This window comes from Prionailurus viverrinus, chromosome A3 (genome assembly GCF_022837055.1).
Source record: "Prionailurus viverrinus isolate Anna chromosome A3, UM_Priviv_1.0, whole genome shotgun sequence".
NCBI lineage: Eukaryota > Metazoa > Chordata > Mammalia > Carnivora > Felidae > Prionailurus > Prionailurus viverrinus.
Window position 1 is genome coordinate 11589926 of NC_062563.1, and position 14242 is coordinate 11604167.

The 14242-nt window shown below is 53.2% G+C and overlaps 1 long non-coding RNA gene across 1 annotated transcript; it reads left to right on the top strand.

The window, feature by feature from the left end:
• The first annotated feature begins 1940 nt into the window (after window positions 1–1940).
• Window positions 1941–10164, top strand: LOC125162203 (uncharacterized). Its single transcript, XR_007150928.1, has 4 exons — window positions 1941–2071; window positions 2546–2625; window positions 5336–5425; window positions 8150–10164. It is a non-coding gene; the product is annotated as an uncharacterized LOC125162203 (long non-coding RNA).
• Window positions 10165–14242: the final 4078 nt, after the last annotated feature.

Genomic DNA, 14242 nt, shown 5'->3' on the forward strand with positions numbered 1-14242 from the left:
TTAATTTAAATACACTTATTATAAAAGGAAACACTTGGGGCGCCTGAGTGGCTCAGTCAGTTAGGCACCCAACTTCAGCTCCGGTCGTGATCTGACGGTTTGTGAGTTCGAGCCGTGCGTGGGGCTCTGGGCTGACAGCTCGGAGCCTGGAGCCTGTTTTGGATTCTGTGTCTCCCTCTCTCTCTGCCCCTCCCTCGCTCAGGCTCTGTCTCTCTGTCTCTCTCTCTCAAAAAATAAACATTAAAAAAATTTTTTAAAGGAAACACTTTATATTATCCCTACATTTGAAAAACAAAACAAAACAAAGGACACTTGGCACAAATCAAAGATAACCAGAAAAATCATCACCACGAAAACAAGACAATGTTATTCCTCTATCTGTTAAGAGAACAAAAGGACAAGCCCACAGACTGGGAGAAATATTTGCAAATCACATATCTGACAAAGGACTGACTTGCATCCAGAATGTAGAAAGAACTCTCCAAATTCATTAATAGGAAAACAATCCAATTTTTCAAATGGACAAAAAATTTGAACAGACACGACACCAAAGAAAATAAACAGACGACAAATACGCACATAAAAGACGCTTGCCATCATTCATCGTTAGGGAAATTCAAGTTAATACCATAATGACATATACCATTGTACTCCTACTAGGAATGGCTAAAATTTTTTAAAAAAGAAAAAGAAAAAGAAAAAAAAACCCAAACCTGACCGCACCAGGTGCTGGTGAAGTTGGGAAAGCAGCTGAGGCTTTCATACAATTGCCGGTGGGAATGTGATCTGTCGCTCTGTGCGCGCACACAATGTCGTGTGGGCAGACGGTGCCCCTCACCAGTTAGTAGAACACCCGACTGTCGGAGGCAACGTGCCAGCAGGGCACAGCAGACACAAGAGCGAGGGCGTGTGGAGGCTCAGCTCCGAAAGCACAAGAGCCCACGTTCAGCGGGAGCAGTCGGGGCATAGCTGGGTGCGATTTTGCCTTTTTCATCCCTGTGTCCCTTGGCCCCCAACACAAACCTGGCACATCGTTAGCCCCCATGAATGAGTCACCCCTCTGGGATTCTGCACTGGTGGTTCCCTCTGCTGGGGATACACCCTTCTCCCACCCTGACCACCGGCCAACTCCTAAACTCATGTCAGGGGTGCCTCCTCCTCCTCCTCCCTGTCTCTTGAATGATACCTAGAATCTTTTCCCCACCTGCCCCCCACCGGTCCTTTGGGTCAGTCAGGACCTTTTGTGTGCAAGTGACAGAAAACAAGCTCAACTGTCTTCAGCCAAAAATGGGAAATGTAGTGCCTCACAAAACTATAAAGCCCAAGGGTGTCTGCGTTCAGGTACAGCTGGCTCCAGGCGTTCAAACCCTATCCAGCTCCATGTTCTCTCTCGGGCAGCCTCTTCCTTGTAATGTCTTCTGATGCCTCAGGCTCTCTCTCCCTCACCCTCAATCCAATGGGAGAATTGCACCTTCACAAATAATTGCCAGCAACCAAAGTCCCAGGATTGAGCTTCACAGGCCAGGCTCAGGTACATGCCCACCCCCCCTGGGCTAATCACTGGAGCCAGACCTGGTCATGCACCCCTTCCTAGAAACAGGGTTGTGGGGCATCCCACCCAAACCTCAGGGACTGTCATGGGGGAAGAGGACTTTCTCCAGCAGGAAACTGGGATGCTACTACCTGAAAATGAGAAATGGCTACTCACCTGTTCATAAACTTCCCACCTTCTCCTGGCAAACCCTCGCTCATCCCAGCATGCTGTGTGACCTCAGGCCAACCCCTTCCCCTCTCTGGCCCTCACGTTCCTCCTCTGGAAAATGGGCAGGAGGCCGTATGAATTCCAACATTCCAGAATTCTGGGACAGCTTCCAGAACTGGCGGCTGCTCCCTAAATCCCAGGAACCTTCCGGTACTTCTGAGGGCGGAAGTGGAGCGTCAGCCAGAGCCGCCCCTGGCCCCCTAGCCTGGGAACATGCTTAGAAGATGACAATTGGGCTCCCTTCGGCCGAAATTCCACTCCTGTGGGGGTTCTGCCAAGGAAAACAAGCCCAAGAACCAGGCATTAAAGGTGAGCATATTTGATGAGTTTTAAGATGACAAATTATTTACACAGGTGTGGGAACCATCCCCTTGCACCCTTGGTTTCTTTTCTCTCTCTTCCTCCCCTTTCCAAATTCTTTCCCCCAAGGGTGCTAACAGACATGCCAAGGGAGGGGTGGCTGGTCGTGGGGATCTGCCCAAAGAGAGCCCAGCAACGTGAGGCAACAGGGGAGGGGGCAGAGAGGCAGCCGAGAGAGCTCTGTTTTCCCTCGCCCTCCTTGCTCTCAAACCCCATTACCTGGGGAGATGCGAAGTGAGGTCCTGGGAATGTCAAAGCTACCTGAGTCCTTCTAGAGAATGATGCCTAGTCTATCCTTAGTTAACAAGGGGGGTGCGGGGGAGAAGTTCACAGGGTCACACAGCCAATAGTTGACCTTGCAGTTAGCAAGGAGAGAGGTGGAGGAAGTGATTGTTTTATAAGCACCTACTGTGTGCCTGACAGTGAGCCGAGCGCTGGGAATACGTGGCTAATGAAGCAGACAGAATCCCTGCCCCGGTGGAGCTGAGAAGGAAACAAACAAGGTAAATAATGAGTTGCATTCATAGATGCTTTAAGAAAATAACACAGGGTGGGGTGCCTGGGTGGCTCAATCAGTTAAGCAGCCGACTTCGGCTCAGGTCATGATCTTGCAGTCTGTGAGTTCAAGCCCCATGCCGGGCTCTGTGCTGGCAGCTCGGAGCCTGGAGCCTGCTTCTGATTCTGCATCTCCCTCTCTGCCCCTCCTCTCCTCTCTCTCTCTGTCTCTCTCTGTCTCTCTCAAAAATAAACATTAAAAGAAAAACAGGGTGAGGGGTTGGGGGGATCTCTAGGTTGAGGAGATGACATTTGACCAGAGAAAGATGAGAAGGAGTCAGTCATTAAGGAAGGACATTCCAGGCAGATGGCATTGCACATGCAAAGGCCCTGAGGTTGGAAGTGCCTTGAGTGCTCAAGGAACAGTGAGGCCAGTGTGGCCAGTGCAAGGAGAGGGAGGGGAGATGGCTTAGAGGTGGGCTCCATGCTTTTTGCCTCAGAAAAACCCTCAAAGTGGCTTCGATCACTCTCTTTTTTACCGAGGAGGTAACTGGGATCCAGAGAAAGGCAGTAACTTGCCCAGGGTCACAGAGCAGAGCCAGATCTCTCAGCTCCTTCCATCTGGCCCCAAGCCCATGCTCCTGTGCTTCTGAGAGGTGAGAGGGCAGGAATAAGGAGCGTCCAGGACTTACAAGCTTCTCACCTACAGCCTGGCCCTCGGGGGCCTGGGGGTAGGCCCTGTGCTTCCTGGGAAGAAAAGTGGAGGCTGATTAGGGCTGCTGAGTAATGAGGGTACAACAGGCTCCCAGGCCACAATGAGTTCTGCCTCAGTTTACCCACCTGTAAAAAAAAATGGGTTTAATAACATGTCTGCCTCCAGTGCCAACTTCAGAGAGGTGCTCTGAGGGTTAATTACTGCCTGGCAACCCCGGAGCCTTGATGAAAGGCGGCAGGAAGTGGGCACTATTAACCTGGGCAGGTAATTACTCCCAGCCTGGGGGAGGACGGAGAGGGGTCGCACCTGGTGCTGATTCAACCCCAGGCTCCTTTCCAGATGTGTAGGGCCCAACATGCCATAGGCATCTGCCTTTGACCGCCATCCCGGCCCCCAGATCCCCTGTACCGGAGGTGGGGCATTAGGGGGCTGTTGGGGCTGAGCAGTCACAAGCCACACGGGCTGGGGTTCAATCACATCTCTGCCGATCCCCTGGAGGGGAGACGTGGGCAACGCTCCTCCCCACTCGGGGCCTCAGTCTCTTCATCTGTACGATGGGGATAAGAACCTGGCCTATCCCACAGGGACTGTGTTATTTCTCACACGCCCACAGACGCTATGAAATCTGCCCATTTCATCCCCCCCTCACCCCCGCTGCCTCAGTTGGAGAGAAAAAGTGACAAATGAGGCCACAGCTACCCATGCTGTCAGTCACCCTGGCCTCCATGACCTGAGCAAAATGGTGAAGGACTTTTCTAGGGAGAAATGATTTTTAAAACACGCTCGGCTCATGGTGCCCCACCCCCCACGCGGGCCCCATTATCAGGCTCCGACCGCCCCCTGCCCTGGAAGCCCACCCCTTCTCTCCTCCCTCTCTTGTGGCCCCCGGTCTTGATCTAGCCCCCACCCCCACCCCACCACCAACACACACATACACACACACACACACGTCCTTCTCTTGGTCCAGCTGTAAACACAGAGCCTAGTCCCTGGGGACCCCTAGAAGTTTCTTTCCATGCAGGGCTCAGCCCTGGGCTAGGGAGGGGGAGCGAGGACAGATACTGAAGCTGGAACCCCTCTTCCTTCTTTTAATCCCTCCAGGAGGCAGCATCATGCCCATCTCACAGGTGGGGACACTGAGGCCCTGAGATGCAAATGCCAAAGCCCTGAGCTAGCAGGAGGCAGGGAGGCTCACACTCAGGTCTGACCCAGGTCCTCGGCTTCCCCGTGGCCACCTGACCGAAGCCCTCTGGGCTTCGCCCCCACTTAAGGGAGGGAGTCAGAGTCCCAGCGGGCCTGGCCCTCCATGGCGATCCTGGGATGGAAAGAGGCCAGGTCCTTGTTAGAGGCTGGGACTGTCGCTGCCCCCGCGGGTATGGGTCGGGGCCCAGGCGGCACCACGCTTAGGAAGAGCTGTGGGTTCCGAGAGCTGGTCCAGGGCTCAGGGCGCGTGGCCGCCTTACCAAGCTCCCTTCGTACCCCTCCCCCCACCCCCCCTCCTCCAGCCACACCGGCCTAGCTGATCCCCAAACACGTCCTGATTCCCATCGCCTAGCCTTCGGGCCTGGAACGCTGTCCCCTCAGACCTTCCCACACTGGCTTCTTCCCTTTGTTTCGGTCTCTGGTCCAATGTCCCCTCCTCAGAGGGGACTTCCCAGCCTCTGTCCTTCACACCCTGTTTTATTTCCTCCAGAGCCCTGACCACTCTGAGAGAATCTCAAACTCCTGATTCCCTCAATGACAATACAGGCTCCGTGAGAACAGAGGGGTTTTTGTCCGTTTGGCTCACTGTCGGATCTCCAGGCCCCGGCAGGGCACCTGGAACATGGTGGTGTTCAGCAAACGAAGAAGTGTTCAAAAGAGAAGCGTAATTCACTTCACGGGGTGGGGGGGGGGGGGGGGAGTTCCGGAGGAGATGTCACCCGAAGGACTGGATCATCCCTCCAGGGTCTTGAAGAGTGTCACCAAGAACAGCATCATAACAACCATCCTGTTTTTATCAGGCGCTGTGCGCAGACCTCACCCAGCCCTCTCGGCGACCCCGTGAGGCCAGTCCTGTGATCATCCCGTTCTCCAGAATGCAGCTCAGGGAGGTAAGGGACTCGCTCCAGGCCACCATGACCACCACCCCCACCCCCCAGCCCTCCCCACCCCACGATTCCTGGCATAGCCCAGAGAGGTTGAGTGTCCTGTCTGACGCCCCCGAGCTGGGCAGCAGCCTGGAGGGGTGACCCCTGGCCCCCTGGCCCCCTGGCAGCCACTGGCCCTGCCCACAGGGAGAGGGAGCCAGCAGGTTGGCGGCTGTCCTGTCCCAGGGACGCTGGGCAGCCAGGAGTTTCTCTCTCCGGACTTACTGTACATGATTCAGCGCCAGCCCCAGTTGTGAAATCTGGGAATCTTGTGGGCAAGGCCAGGCCCGGGGGAAGGCTGTCTGGGAAAAAGAGGCCGGGAAGGGGTTAAGGGGGGCGGCGGGCCCTTCCCCGGGGAGGCACTAGGCCAGGCCAGCAGAGAGCCATTAGCACTGGGCTGGCCACCTCCTGCGGCCAGTCTCTGACATCACAGCTGCGTCAGCACAGCCTGCCCCAGCCCCCCACTTCCTTCCCTCCCTCAGCCCGCATCCCCAGCCTCCCCGGCCTCACTGTTCTCTCTGGAAAAAACGGCAGCACCCAACCCTGCCTCCTGGGAGGGAAGGCTGGACCGGGAGAGGGAGGTGACAAATCTGGCTTTGCATGCAGGAGGCGCTTAATAAACGATGGGTGGGATGAGCTAGACCTGAGCTAGACAGAGCAGGCGGGAAGCTGTGACACCCACTGTAAAGAAGAGAGGGAGGGCTCAAGAAGGGCAGGGGCCTGCCCAAGTTCACCCAGCCCCACGGTCACAGTCACTTGCCATGTTAACACGACTGTGTGACTCTCCCTCCACAAGCACGCGTACCCCTCGTCACCCCACTGTGTGGCAGTGAATGTCCGGAGGCTGGGATTCTCTTCCTCCTCTCATTTATTTTGTTAAGTTCGATTTTACACCAAATGGATGTTTGTGTGACTAGAGGGACAACAGAAAGATTTCCGAGGGACTATTCATAGATCAGTGGTGACTTATGGTACTGAATTAAATAAATTCTGCACTTGAAATCTTTGAAAAAGTCACCGAGCGCATTCCCTGCCCCAGGCACCGTTTACACATATTCGACTCACTCAACCCTCAAGAAAACTCTGTGAGGGCAGCTGTGCTATTTACTCCACCTCACAGAGGGGGAAACTGAGGCACAGGGAGGCAAGTGACAGGCTTGAGGCCAAGAGCTGGCAAATAGCAGTGATAATAATAATTAAAACAAACAAAATAATAATAATAATATCTGGCACTGATAAGGTGCTTACTCCACATGCTAGGTATATTATTTACATCATCTCCCTGGCTTCTCTTACCACCCGAGGAGGTGAATACTCTTATTCTCCCCTTTCATAGAAGAGGAAACCGAGGGGTCGACTTGCCCAGATAGCACAGCTACCCAGAGTCGGGATTTGAACCCAAGCCCTCTGGCCTCTGTCCCTACCCAGGCACAGACTGGACACACGGTGAGTGCTTAGGTAACTCAAGGACATCCAGGTTGGAGATGCCCAGGGCTGCCTAAGGCATCCCTCCCCCAAGATATCCCTGGCATCAGCTCAGACCCATCCTGCGTGGGCCTGCGTGGCTGGGAAGAAATGTGACCTCACACCTTTTCCAGGATGCCATGACTCCCACGGCAACAGCCCCCGAATTCACAGGCACCATCGTTTGAACCACCTCTGAGAAGGTTCATTATCCTCCCCATTTTATAGGGCAGGAATACCAAGGCCCAGAGAGGGCATGCGACCTGCCCCAAGTCACGCAGCAGACATATGGAACACAGCCTGGCTTTCACCTCCCGCACCTGCCCTTATCTGGCAGAGGCCCTGGAGGGTGTTTGAGGAGGAAGGAGATGAAAGCTGGCCCTCTCCTGCCCGTCTTTGGGAACCTCTCTCATTTTCCTAATGAGGCTCAGCCGCACATGAGCTAGGTCGCCAAGAGGGGCAAGAAGGGGAACAGCAAGGGACAGGAGAGACAGCTCCGGGAGCAGCGGAGGAAGAACACATACCTAGTTAGGTTGGGGTGGAAAGGTTGGGGGGCTAGGGACGGGGAGCGTTGAGGCCTGGGTCAAGCAATAGGGGCCTTGAATGTCATGCTAAGGAGCTTTGGGCTTTGTCCAGGGGCAATGGGAAGCCATGAAGGCATTGGGAGGAACATGATCACTACACAGAGGGCCGACCACTCCAGTCACTTCCCCTCTGTTTTTCCTGCGTCCACCCCGGCCTCTACTGGCCATTCTCTACTTGCAGCCAGAAGAATCCTGTGAAAACCCAAGTCAGGCATGTCCCCCCTCTGCTCAGAACCCTCTATGGCTCCCACCTCATGCAGAGAAAAAGCCAAAGTCCTTACCATGACCCACAAGGCCCTACGCGTTCTGCCCGCATCCCCTCGCTGCCCTCACCTCCTCCCGCTCTCCCTCCCTCCCTGTGCTCCAACCATACCAGCCTCCTCCTTGCTGCACCCCGCCTCAGAGCCTTTGCACTGGCTGTCCCCTCTGCCTGGAAAACCCTTTCCCTAGCGGCACCTTCCCTCACCTCCTACAGATTGTTGCCCCCATGTCACCTGCTCAGTGAGGCTGTCCCCGACCCACCTATTTAAATCCCCAGAATGCCCCACCTCCTTTTCTGGCTTTATTTCTTTCTGTAGCACTGCTTATTTCAAATATAACACAGTTTATTTATCTTGTTTACTGTTTGCTAACCCCACAGAAGTGCGAACTCCACGGCGACAGCGACATTGACGGTCTTGTGTCTTGCTGTGTCCCAGTGCCTGACATCAGGAAGTGCCCAGTGAATATTCATGGACTGAATGGATTCTTTTTGTCCCTCAGCATAATTTGGTGAGGATTTAGCTGGACCAGAGCTTACAACCTTCACTGCGGGGTCCAGCTAGAGAAGTGACTTACCCAAGGCCATCCAACTCGTAAGTGGCAGGTTGGTATGGCCCCAAAGTCTTTGATTTTTCCCCTCTATTCTCGGCCGCCCCTCTGGCATTGAGGCCCCGCATCAGCCACGTTACCGCTACTGGGCGTGTCCTTGGCTCCTAGCGTGTCCTTGGCTCCCTCTTGATCGGGAGGCTCAGAGAGGTAAAGTGACTTGCCCAAGGTCACGCAGCAACTAAGGGTGTGAATTCAGGTTTTTCCACGTCTGTGTTTTGGGTACTTTCTGCTACAGCAGCTCTGTGTCTCTCCCCTCCTCCTTGCCTCTTTTCGGCCAATGCAGCCGCAGCTGAAATATGAGGCCGCGTGCAGCCTTCACATCCCCAGGCTTGGCCCCCGCCGCCACCCTGGCTGGGTCGAAAGCACAGCGCCTGGTCCCACATGCCTCAGGGATGAGCTACGGAGAGTGTGACCAGGCCCAGCTGACACATCTCAGAGCAGATGTGGGTCGGCCTCCCACGGGTCCAGCTGGCCCCAGCCAAGTCTCAGCCCATCCCCCACCCCCTACCCCCAGGGCGTGGTGCCGGGCCTTGTGGGGCAAAGGGGGGAAGAGAACAGTGGCTCCGAGAAGTCCACGTGAGGCACAGAATAGGCAGCTCAGAGCTGGAACCAGGCCAGGGCCCTGGTGGTATGCGAGAACACGAGACTGGCTCCCGTTGAGAACGCTCTGCCACCAGGGGCCAGCGGGGATTTTAAATCGAGAAAGCAGGTCAGGGTCCGACAATCAATAGTTACGCTTCCTTGACCTCAGTTTTGGAGAGACAAGAAGGAGCGGTGGGGACTGGGGCACACACCCTAAGCTGAGTTTGGCCCCTTGGGAATGAGGACCCCGGGCAATCAGATCTTCAGACCCTCTGATTTCCAAGGGGAGCTGGAGACAGATTCTTAGAAAGCATCTACACATTTTTTAATGGCTCCGTTCATTAAAAAATTCTCTGTGGGCCCAACAAAGCCCACCCGAGGGCCAGGTTCAGCCCCCTGGGCCTGCAGTCTGCACCCCAGGCCCAGCCTAATAGGGCGGCCGGGGAAGCTCCTAATCACAGCCCAATCGTGAGTCAGGATATGGGGCCCGGACTGAGGCCAGGACCTCGAGCCAGCTGCTCTGAGGTACTTCGGAGAAGGTTCCTGTCATCTGGCCCCCTCCTCCACCCCATGGTGAGGGGGATGAGCCTCCCCCTCCCGCCCGCCCCGCTCCGGCTGGCTGTGGGGGGAAGGAGCCTGGGCGGGACTAAGGTCTCCTTTCCCACGTGGGACACAGCTGTGGATGTGTCTGCCAGGCAGATCCTAATTTCCCTCTCCCGTCCCCCATGTCCCTGCAGCACCAGGAAGGAGGTGACTCCCTTCTTGGGCACTGAACCGTCCCCCGCAGCCCTGCCTTCACAGCAGCTCGTGTCCCTGCCCCACCCCTTGTGCTCCAAAAGTTACAGGCCTCCACAGGCATCGCTGACTCTTCACCACGTCCCTTCGTGACCAATTTCCAGATGAGGAAACTGAGACTCGGAGGGAAAATGTCTGGGCCAGGGCCCTCCAGCAAGCACACAGAGGACCTGCTCTCAAACACAGGCCTCACACACTTGACCATGGGAACCTCACCCCGTCTCTTCCTGATAGAACCCAGCCCAGGCTCGTGGCTCGGCCCCAGTGCGTCTTTCTGGTTTATCTGACAAGCACCCAGGCCCTAGGCCCGGTGCCGCATATTTAGAAATGAACAAATATCGGGGTGCCTGGGTGGCTCGGTCGGTTAAGCACCAGACTCCATTTCGGCTCAGGTCATGATCTCACGATTTGTGAGTTTGAGCCCTGCATTGGGCTCTGTGCCAACAGTGCAGAGCCTGCTTGGGGTTCTCTCTCTCTGCCCTTCCCCTGTGCACACTCATGCGCTCTCTCTCTCTCTCTCTCCCTCTCTCTCTCTCTCTCCCTCTCTCTCTCTCTCTCTCTCTCTCTCAAAATAAATAAATAAACCTAGAAAACAAAAAAGAAATGAACAAGTAGGATTTGTCTCAGGATCCCCCCACCATGTTTATTGAATGAATATTTCATTCGCTCCCTGGGAATCTCGTTTTCCCGAAAGCCATGGCCGCTGTCTACATCGCATGTCTCTGACCCAGGCCTGCGTGTTTCCCAGATGCCTGCTCCTGGATGGCCTCCAGGCAACCTCCAACTCACCCAGAGTGAACTCAGCAGCTTCCCCCAACAGCTCCTCTGCCCCCGTCTCCCTTCTCATAGGAGCCCCCCACCATCTGCCCAATGGCCAAAGCCAGAAGCCCAAGCATCACCCAAAATGCCTCCCCTCCACGCTCCCAGCTCCGTTGGTCACCAAGGCCAGGGAGTCTCATCCTCAACGTCCTTCAACACTTGCCTCCTCACTGGCTGCCCCGTGTTGGCACTCTCTCATCCCCAAATCCGGCTTCCCACAGCGGGCACATTCCCCATTTCCTGCAGCTGTCAGATGTAGCTCCCATCACCTTCAGGAGGAAGCCCAAACACCATGGCTGGCCTTAAAACCTCTGCTTGGTCCGGCGACCTCTCCCCTGTGGCCCCTCCGTTCCAGCCGGCCTCAACTGCTCTCACTTCTGCAGCATGCTGTGTATGCTCTCGTGGAGCCTTTGCACAGCTGGGCCGTCTGCTTGGGGTGTTCTTCCCTCCCCCACCCCCATCTCTTGTCTGACAATCCCACAAACGCCCTTCAGGATTCCGCTGAGGTGTCGTGGCCTTCCTAAGCCTCCCTGATCCCCTAAGTCTGGTTTAGGTACCCGCTGGGGTCTGACAGCGCCCTGTGTGCGAGCCAGACCCTGTGTGCAGGAACCAGAAACCCCTCCAGGTATTTTGCACAGTAAGGATGGAATCCAGGGAATCGGGCGCCCACCAAATCAGCAGTAGGGCTGGAGGGGCTCCAGAACAACACAGCGGAACTGGCTCCTCAGGGGAGCTCCACCTCAGCCGCTCAGGGTGGTGGGGAATCAGGAGGCAAAGAAGGGAACCGCAGGTTTTGAGAATATACCACCGAGCAGCGATTCAGAGATCAGGAGGCCACCAATACCATTTATAGACACCCCTCCCCCAAACTGGTAACCAGGAATGTTATGTTGCTGCAAGAAAATGCAGCCCATGACCGTGCTTGCTAGCAGAGAGAGAGAGAGAGAGAGAGAGAGAGAGAGAGCGCGCACGCCAAGGCAAAACAGGGATGGCCTCCATTTCCTGAATCTCACAGGAGAGCATCTGGCTGGGGGGACCCAAGGAGCCTACAGAACTGAGCTACAAAGGAGGCTGCGAGATGAAGCCTGTAGCTTCCCAGCCTCCACAGACTCTAGCCAGAAGGCCAGGCTAATGTAAATGGAGGCTAAGAGCCAATGGACCCTAAGCATGATGTCTCAGGATTTCTCCACGGCCTGTGTTGAATCCCCTGTTCACTCGTCTACCTTTCCTACCAAACTGTGAGCACTTTGAGGGACAGGATGGTGCCCCAGATACCCCTGGCTCACCAGCAAGTTTTGAGCATTGACTAGACACCGAACACTGTGCTTGTTACGTTTTACAACCCAGTAGGGTCGGGATTATTGCCGTCCCTATTTCATACAAGAAAAGGAGGCCCAAAGACGTGAAATGATTTTCCTAAGATCACTCAGTAACTATTAGAGATGAAATTAAAAATGAAACCCGTCTGACTTGAAGCGGCTCCAAACACTTGCCAAAGGAGAGGCAGCTTTGGCTTCTCACGGGCACCCAGAAAAGCCACCAAAATGCTGTGCGATGAACAAATGAATAGACAAGAGCCCCGTCTACTGGGACACCTGCTATCCCCATCCCAGCTGGCCTCATCCCTCTGGGCCTGGGTTCCTCTCCAAGGTCAGAGCTCAAGAAATGGAAAGAAACTAATTACACTGCACTGAGACACCTCACCTAGGGTCTATAGGTGGCTGCTAGGCTGAATGACTGCTGCCCTCTTCAAATTGCCAACAACATTGTGTGTCCGGGTGCAATTTTCTGGAGATAGGGTTTGTTGCTTTCATTAAACTTTCAAACTCCAAAATCTTGATAAATTGTTGTATCAGGGAGAGATGCGGGGATCTTTCTGTCATTCTGACCTCAGTTCAGACCTTATGACGTGGCATACATTTGCTCATGCGTGCATCCACTCTCCCATCCACCCACTCATCCCTTTTTCCATCCACTCACTCATCTACCCATCCATCCATCCATCCATCCATCCATCCATCCATCCCATCCATCCATCCATCCTTCCACCCACTAATCTATCCAACCATCCATCAATCTGTCCATCCATTCACTCATGGAATCACCAGTCCATCTATTCATTTATCCCTTTACGTGTTTACTCACCTAGCCATCTGTTAACTATCCATCATTTATTAATTTATTTACTCATTTAACTATATGTTTATTCATTCACCATCAGTAATGCACAGTATTCAACCATGAAATCTTCCACACCATCCATCTCATAATTTATCATCCATCAACCATTTACCCATCATCCATCTATCCATTTATCCACTAATTTCTTTATTCATCTATCCATCCATCCATCCATCCACCCCTCCATTACTTCGATTGTTTATCGTTTCATTCATTGATTCATCTTTCACTGATTACCTATCTCTTCATCCATTTCACCCACCAATAAATAGTTCCCTCACCCATCCACCCATCTACCCATCCATCAAATCATCACCCATTCTTCCACCCATTAAATTCCCCCATCCACTCATTCCATTTCCTGTCCCAGAACCAAGAGATGAATCACAGCTGGTCTCTCCCTTGAAAAGCTCCCAGTCTACTGATGGGAACAGACTCAAGGTGGAAAATCTTAAGAGGTCAAAGGGAGCCCTAGGTAGGTGCCCTCATGAGGAGGAACTCCGGTCCATTTGGGATTCAAAAGTCTCCTTAGAGGAGGTGGCATCCAAACAAAGATTCATAAAGACAGGAAAACAGTGGACAGCAAAACAGTGAGATATCTCTTAGATATCTCAAAGGGTGACTCAGAACACCTATCTACGTAGATGTTCACTGAACTTAACACATTACATTAAAGACTCTGATAAGTCCTGTAGCAAACATTAACATTGTTAAACTCCATAATTCTTAAACTCATTGGACCTTGGAACCCTTTCCCCACATCACTCCAATTAATTTCTCAGAGAATCTGTGTCGTTCAGAACCCCAGGTGAGAACTTGTTTTCACAAACAAGAAAACAAAATTCCACAAAACAGTCTCTGCCTTCAAAAATTGTTTCATCTGTGTGTAAGATGCAACACACAATATGTGCCCAGGACTCTTTTTTAAATTTGATTTTATTTATTTTTTTAAGTTTATTTATTTATTTTTGAGAGAGAGAGAGAGAGGGAGGGAGAGAGAGAGAGTGAGCAAGTGAGTGTGGAGGAAAGGGGCAGAGAGAAAGGAAGAGAGAGAGAATCCCAAGCAGGCTCTGTGTGTCAGTGCAGAGCCCAACATGGGGCTTGATCTCACGACCCTGGGATCTTGACCTGAGCTGGAATCAGGAGTCGGACACTTAACCAACTAAGCCACCCAGGCACCCCCTCAGGACTCCTTTTTTAATCCCCGGAGCTGAGCACGGCGTCTGGCACACGGTAGGTGTTCAATAAGCATTTGTCAAAAGAATGTTGTTGTTGAAGCAGTCACTCCAAAATGACCGCTGGTTAAAATAAATAAACTAATTTAATTAAAAAATTTTTTTAAATAATTTAAAAATAAAATTAATTAAATTAATTTTTAATCAAAACATAAATTAAATTTTAAAAAATTTTAAATGACCCCTGGTTCTTAAGCTCTCCCTATTCCCCAGTGAGCCCCCTGTAACCTCAGCCAACTCCACAGCCCCCA